Here is a 6,000-nt window from a genome sequence, read left to right as displayed (position 1 = left end):
TCTGGAGTTAGGGGAGATGAACATGGATAATTTCCTACGTATGTGTGTGTTGAATCTCTCTTATGGATTTGTGAATGGAATCTAAAGTGACTTTTCAATGCGGAACAAAGAGAATACTACCTTGTCAGGAGTTTCATCATGAGATGCTAAATCAAAACCCCATCTGCCTGTTCTTTGATGTGGGAACAGTCAACAGCCTTTATATATCCAGCTAAATGTTCCCATGCATGTCTCATGATTGAGGATGATTTGCTTTCACCTCAGTTCAGAAGGTTCTGAGATGGTGATGAGGCCAATGTGGGAATGGGTGGCTGTGCATGTTGTGAAGTCGTGCACAGATTCTGATGTTTATGCAAGGCTAGACACAAAATGCTGGAGTAACTCAGCAGGTCAGGCAGCATCCCTGGAGAAAAGGAATAGGTGACGTTTTTGGGTTGACACCCTTCTTCAGACTCAACCCGAAATGTCACCTATTCCTTTTCTCCAGAGATGCTGCCTGACCCGCTGAGTTACTCCAGTATTTTGTGTCTATCTTTGGAATAAACCAGCATCTGCAGTTCCTTCCTACACATTTATGCAGGGCTTTTGTGCTCTCCCAATGCCAAGTGTTGAGGTTCTCCATACCACCCCACGTGCTGTTTTGATACCATCTCCCCATCGGTCACTGGTTAAGTTTGAGTTTGAAATTAGTTTATTATCACTATCGAAGTACAGTGAAAAGCTTTTGTGTTGTGCTAACCAGTCAGCGAAAAGACAGTGCATGATTACAATCCACTTTGTACAGATACACATAAAGGGAATGGCACGAATAACATTCAGTGCAAGATAAAGTCCAGTGAAGTCATCAAAAAAGGTCTCCATTTAGGTAGATAGTAGCCCAGTACTGCTCTCTAGTTGTTGGTAGGATGGTTCATTTGTCTGACAACAGCTGGTCAGAAACTGTCCCTGAATCTGGACGTATTTTCACTTATATACCTCTTGGGAGAGGGGAGAAGAGGGTGGCCGCGGTGCGACTTGTCCTCGATTATGCTGGTGGCAGTGTGAGTTCTAAATGGAGTCAATGGAAGGGAGGTTGGTTTGTGTGATGTTTCTGGGCTGTGTTCACAATTCTCTGCAATTTTAATCATGCAATAACTTTGCATCATCAAATACAAACTCACACTTGCAAATGCTGCCATGGCCGCCTCTATTTTCTCAGAAGATAGACACAAAACGCTGGAGTAACTCAACGGGCCAGGCAGGATCTCTGGAGAAAAGGAATGGGTGACGTTTCGGGTCGAGACCCTTCTTCAGACCGAGTCGGGGGAGAGGGAAACAAGAGATAGATCTCGACACATATTCCTTCTCTCCAGAGATGCTGCCTGGCCCGCTGAGTTTACTCCAGCTTTCTGTGTCTATCTTCGGTGTAAAGCAACATTTGCAGTTCCTCCCCACACGTGTATTTTCCCAGCAGCGGATGAGAGAGACCGGAAATCCCGATCGGTCCATCAAACCCCAGCGATGATGTGCAGTCACCCGCACCAATAATCAAGATCTAGTCCCGAGTCCCACGTCTTAGCTCCGAGCATCATCCCATCCGCCCAACCCCTGCACACCGACCCCCGGAGATACACTGCTGGATTTCTGCCGGCTTCTTAAAAAGAAGCGCTGTTTGTAATGGCCGTCCCATTACACGTCCTTCTATCGCAAGTTCCACCAGGGCTCTTGTCCCGGGAGCGCATCCTGAGCGCTGAGTGAGTGAGGGACCAGGGGCTGAAGGAGGGTCTCGACATCTTTCTCTGCAGAGATGCTGCCTGTCCTGCTAAGTTACTCCAGCATTTGTTGTCTGTCCTCGGTGTAAACCAGCATCTGCAGTTTCTTCCTACGCAGAACGTTTTAAGATATTTTGGATTGCACTTCAAAGGAATCTCATAATGCTTCACAGCATTTTTTTGTAAACAGTGCTGAAGCAGACGCAAGAGGGGGCGGATGATGGAATCTGGAGCAAAACACAAAGTGCTGGAGGAACTCAGCGGGTCAGGCAGCATCTGTGATGGGGGGGGGGGGGGGAGAGCATTCCCACTCTCGTATATTTGCTTATGGAACAGAATGACGTCACTCGGCCCATTGAGTCCATGCCCGCAATTGATGGGGGCGGTAATTGCAACCAAAGATACTGCCCCAATGAACCGCGGCAATTAACTCCACACGGAAAGGAGTTCGGGATTCCAGCAAGAACCGATGGTAGAATTCATTGGCGAAAGGGTCTCTTCCCACAGATTATTGGTGCATATTTTTATGGCAGAGATACGTAGATTCCCGATTAGTACTGGAGTCTAGGGTTGTAGGGAGAAGCCAGGAGAGTGGGGTTGGAGGGAGAGAAAGATCAGCCACGATTGAGTGGCGGGGTAGAAACATAGAAAATAGATGCAGGAATAGGCCATTCGGCCCTTCGAGCCAGCACTTGATGGGCCGAATGGCTTACTTCTATTCCTATTCTATCACTTATGAACACATGCGTCCGGGTATCAAGGTTTACGGGGAGAAGGCGGTTGAAAGGAAAAGATAAATCAGTCATGATTGAAAGGCGGAGTGGACGATGGACCGAATGGCCTGATTATGTTCCTATATAACGTGTGAATGCTGCCTGATCTGCTGAGTGTTTATAGCATGTTTCCCGTGTATTATGCGAGACCAATGAGGTGCACGCCGGCTCATGAACCATTACCCCTCTCACGCCGGGACAGGGCTGAGTTGTGTAGCCCGCTGGGACGAAAGCAACAACCTAAGCGCTGCCCGACCCGCTCTGTAGGCGGCTCGCTGTCCGCTGGGCTGCTGTGTAAGAAAACGCAGATAGACACAAAAAAACCCAGTGGGACAGGCAGCATGTCTGGAGAGAGGGGATTGTTGATGTTTCGCTTCTTCAAGAAGGGTCTCGACCCGAAACGTTACCCATTCCTTCTCTCCAGAGATGCTACCTGTCCAGCTGAGTTACTCCAGCGATTTGTGTCTACGGTTTAAACTAGCATCTGCAGTTCCTTCCTACACATTTCGTGTGAGAAAGCGCATTGGCTTCTAGAAATAATCCCCGGACCTCAAATACGAATAGAAGCAAGAAAGTAGGGGCATGAGTAGGCCATTTGAGTATAAGAGCAGGGATGTTCTACTGCAGTTGTACAGGGTTTTGATGAGACCACACCTGGAGTATTGCGTACAGTTTTGGTCTCCTAATCTGAGGAAAGACATTCTTGCCATAGGGCGAGTACAGAGAAGGTTCGCCCGACTGATCCCTGGGATGGCAGGACTTTCATATGAAGAAAGACTGGATAGACTCGGCTTGTACACGCTAGAATTTAGAAGATTGAGGGGGGATCTTATAGAAACTTATAAAATTCTTAAGGGGTTGGACAGGCTAGATGCAGGAAGATTATTTCCGATGTTGGGGAAGTCCAGAACTAGGGGTCACAGTTTAAGGATAAGAGGAAAGTCTTTTAGGACCGAGATGAGGAAATCATTTTTTACACAGAGAGTGGTGAATCTGTGGAATTCTCTGCGACAGAAGGTAGTTGAGGCCAGTTCATTGGCTATATTTAAGAGAGAGTTAGATGTGGCCCTTGTGGCTAAAGGGATCAGGGGGTATGGAGAGAAGGCAGGGATGGGATACTGAGTTGGATGATCAGCCATGATCATATCGAATGGCGGTGCAGGCTCGAAGGGCCGAATGGCCTACTCCTGCACCTATTTTCTATGTTTCTATTCGGCCCTTCGAGCCAGCACGGCCATTCAATTAGATCATCCAGAATCAGTACCCTGTTCCTGCCTTTTCCCTATATCCCTTGATTCCGTCAGCCCGTGCTATCTCTGCTTCTAACACAATTAAAAAAGACAGAGGTCGAAGCCTCTTCTGATTTATTTCCATCTCATTTTGAAGCATAAAAATAATTGTGAGGTGACAATTCAGGAATAATTCTCGCGTATTATCCCGGACCAGGCTCCGATGGCCAACTGGTCAGTTTCTGGTTCTCGGTGCGGAAAAGAAAGACGAACGGTTAAAAAAAAATAATACAAATGACGCGAGCGATGTTCCGTCTCAATGTTAATGGATTAAATGTGTCTAAAACCGGGATCTTAGCTTGTGAAATCATCATCAGCTACAAGATGATTAGCTTGTAAAACAATCATCGTGAGGATTTGATCAAAATGCGCCCACAGGAATAAATAAATCCCTGCACATCTTCCAAAATAGACACGAAGCCATTTTATGTAACAGGGGAGGCGATTGAAACAGCCGCTTCCCCGCAGCCGTCGGATCAACATTAAATTTCTGAATAGAGAAATATTCATTGAGGAAAAATGTAGGCATCTGATGTGCTGGATTACATAACACCACGTTGCAAGGCACGAGGAGCGGGAGGTTACACCTACTGCTTGGATTGGACAAGACTTCCCCAAAATGACAAGTGCCCTGTTATTCCCGGAGAACCCTCCATTTAAAACCATCACCAAAAAGCACAATTAATTCATAACATTTGGAAATACCGAATTTAGTACATTCAGAGTCGCCATTCACAGATCGCAGCATTTACCAGATTCATAATATATTAGCCATACTGGAGAAAGGCGGGATAGTGAGAGAAATGAGTGTGAGAGAAATGAATACAGAGGCGAGGATGCACAATAAAGTCAGAGGAGTGCTGCTTACAATTGGGTACTTCAGTGTTCACAGAAGATGGAGCAGTAATAGATAGTCTAGTTCATGGAATCATAGTCATACAGCATGGAAACAGGCTCTTCGACCCAACTTGCCTATGCAGTTTTAGTTGCCTCATCTACACTAGTTCCATCTGCCCCATCTACACTGCCCCATATATCCCTCTAAACCTTTCCTATCCGTATGCCTGTCTAAATGCCTTTAAATTGTGTTATATTTTTTATAGATATCTTTGGTAGTTGAGACAGGTACCATAACAGTTGCTGGTAGATTTGTCCCTGGGTGTGTTTTGGAAGGAACTGCAGATGATGGTTTACACCGAAGCTGGATACAAAATGCCGGAGTAAGTCAGCGGGAGTTGAGGCAGCATCTCTGGGGAGAAGGAATGGATGACGTTTCGGGTCGAGACCCTTCTTCCGACGTCTGAAGAAGGGTCTCGACCCGAAACGTCACCCGTCCCTTCTCTCCAGAGATGCTGCCTTGTCCCGCTGACTTACTCCAGCATTTTGTGTATCTGTCCCTGGGTGTGTTTATTGGATATTGAAGAGGGAAGGGACGCCCACCCGTCGATATTGGAGGCAGCGTAGCCTGTGATTTCCCCCCTTGCATTACGCGACAGCAGTTTGCAGTCTCGCTCCAGACAGCCCGGGGAATGTCAGAATTGTAGCATCCAGCGAGCATTCCTCGCTACATCATTCAGCTTTTCAGCATCATTCCCCGTCCCCCGCCCACCCTGGCCATCACTGCAGTCGTCCAATCACACCACACGAGCGAGCCAAACACCACGTTACCCCGCGTGTGGGTGTGACCAAGCCAGTTTCATTCATAAATTGCTCGGTTTTAAATCAAAATTAAGGAGTTGCAATTGTGTGCCTGCGAGTGCCCCGGATGAACGACGTGAATTGCAATTAGGTAAGTCGGTGATTGGCGGCGATGCAGAACATTCTCAGTGAGCCTTCTGTAAAAATAGAAATCAAGATTTTTCCAAAAAGAAATAGCGACTACAGTATCTATCGTGTTTAATGATCGTGGTTATTGTGTGAGTGTTTCACTGACGTGTGCCGACAGTGTGCAGGAGACATGGGTAGGTGGCGACTTATAAACCTGGAAATACTATCACATATCGGGCTTATAATCTTTAACGTGTTAATTGGAAATTACGGTTATTCATTAACGATCGAAAGGCGAAAAGCAGCTGTCAGAAAGGCGCGGCTGCACGTTTCTAGATCGAGTATATTTCAATGTGTTGTGCAACTGAAGTCAAATGTTAGATTTGGAGCGCCGAGCAATAAGAAATCAAATGCTCTTTT

The 6,000-nt window shown here is 46.6% G+C and overlaps 1 protein-coding gene across 2 annotated transcripts in view; it reads left to right on the top strand.

Annotated features, from left to right (window-relative positions):
- The first annotated feature begins 5,285 nt into the window (after nt 1–5,285).
- cbarpb (CACN subunit beta associated regulatory protein b) overlaps nt 5,286–6,000 on the top strand; it is a 161,419-nt gene continuing 160,704 nt past the window's right edge. Inside the window, exon 1 of one of the 2 annotated variants that reach the window (XM_055658883.1) lies at nt 5,286–5,602. The gene's annotated coding sequence lies outside the window, so the exon portion shown is untranslated. The remainder of the gene's footprint in view (nt 5,603–6,000) is intronic. The other variant, XM_055658880.1, reaches the window with a different exon arrangement.

The sequence above is a fragment of the Leucoraja erinacea genome, chromosome 29 (genome assembly GCF_028641065.1).
Source record: "Leucoraja erinacea ecotype New England chromosome 29, Leri_hhj_1, whole genome shotgun sequence".
In the NCBI taxonomy this organism is placed as follows: Eukaryota; Metazoa; Chordata; class Chondrichthyes; order Rajiformes; family Rajidae; genus Leucoraja; species Leucoraja erinaceus.
The sequence above is the reverse complement of the archived record's forward strand: the minus strand, read 5'-3'. Positions and strand labels throughout refer to the sequence as shown.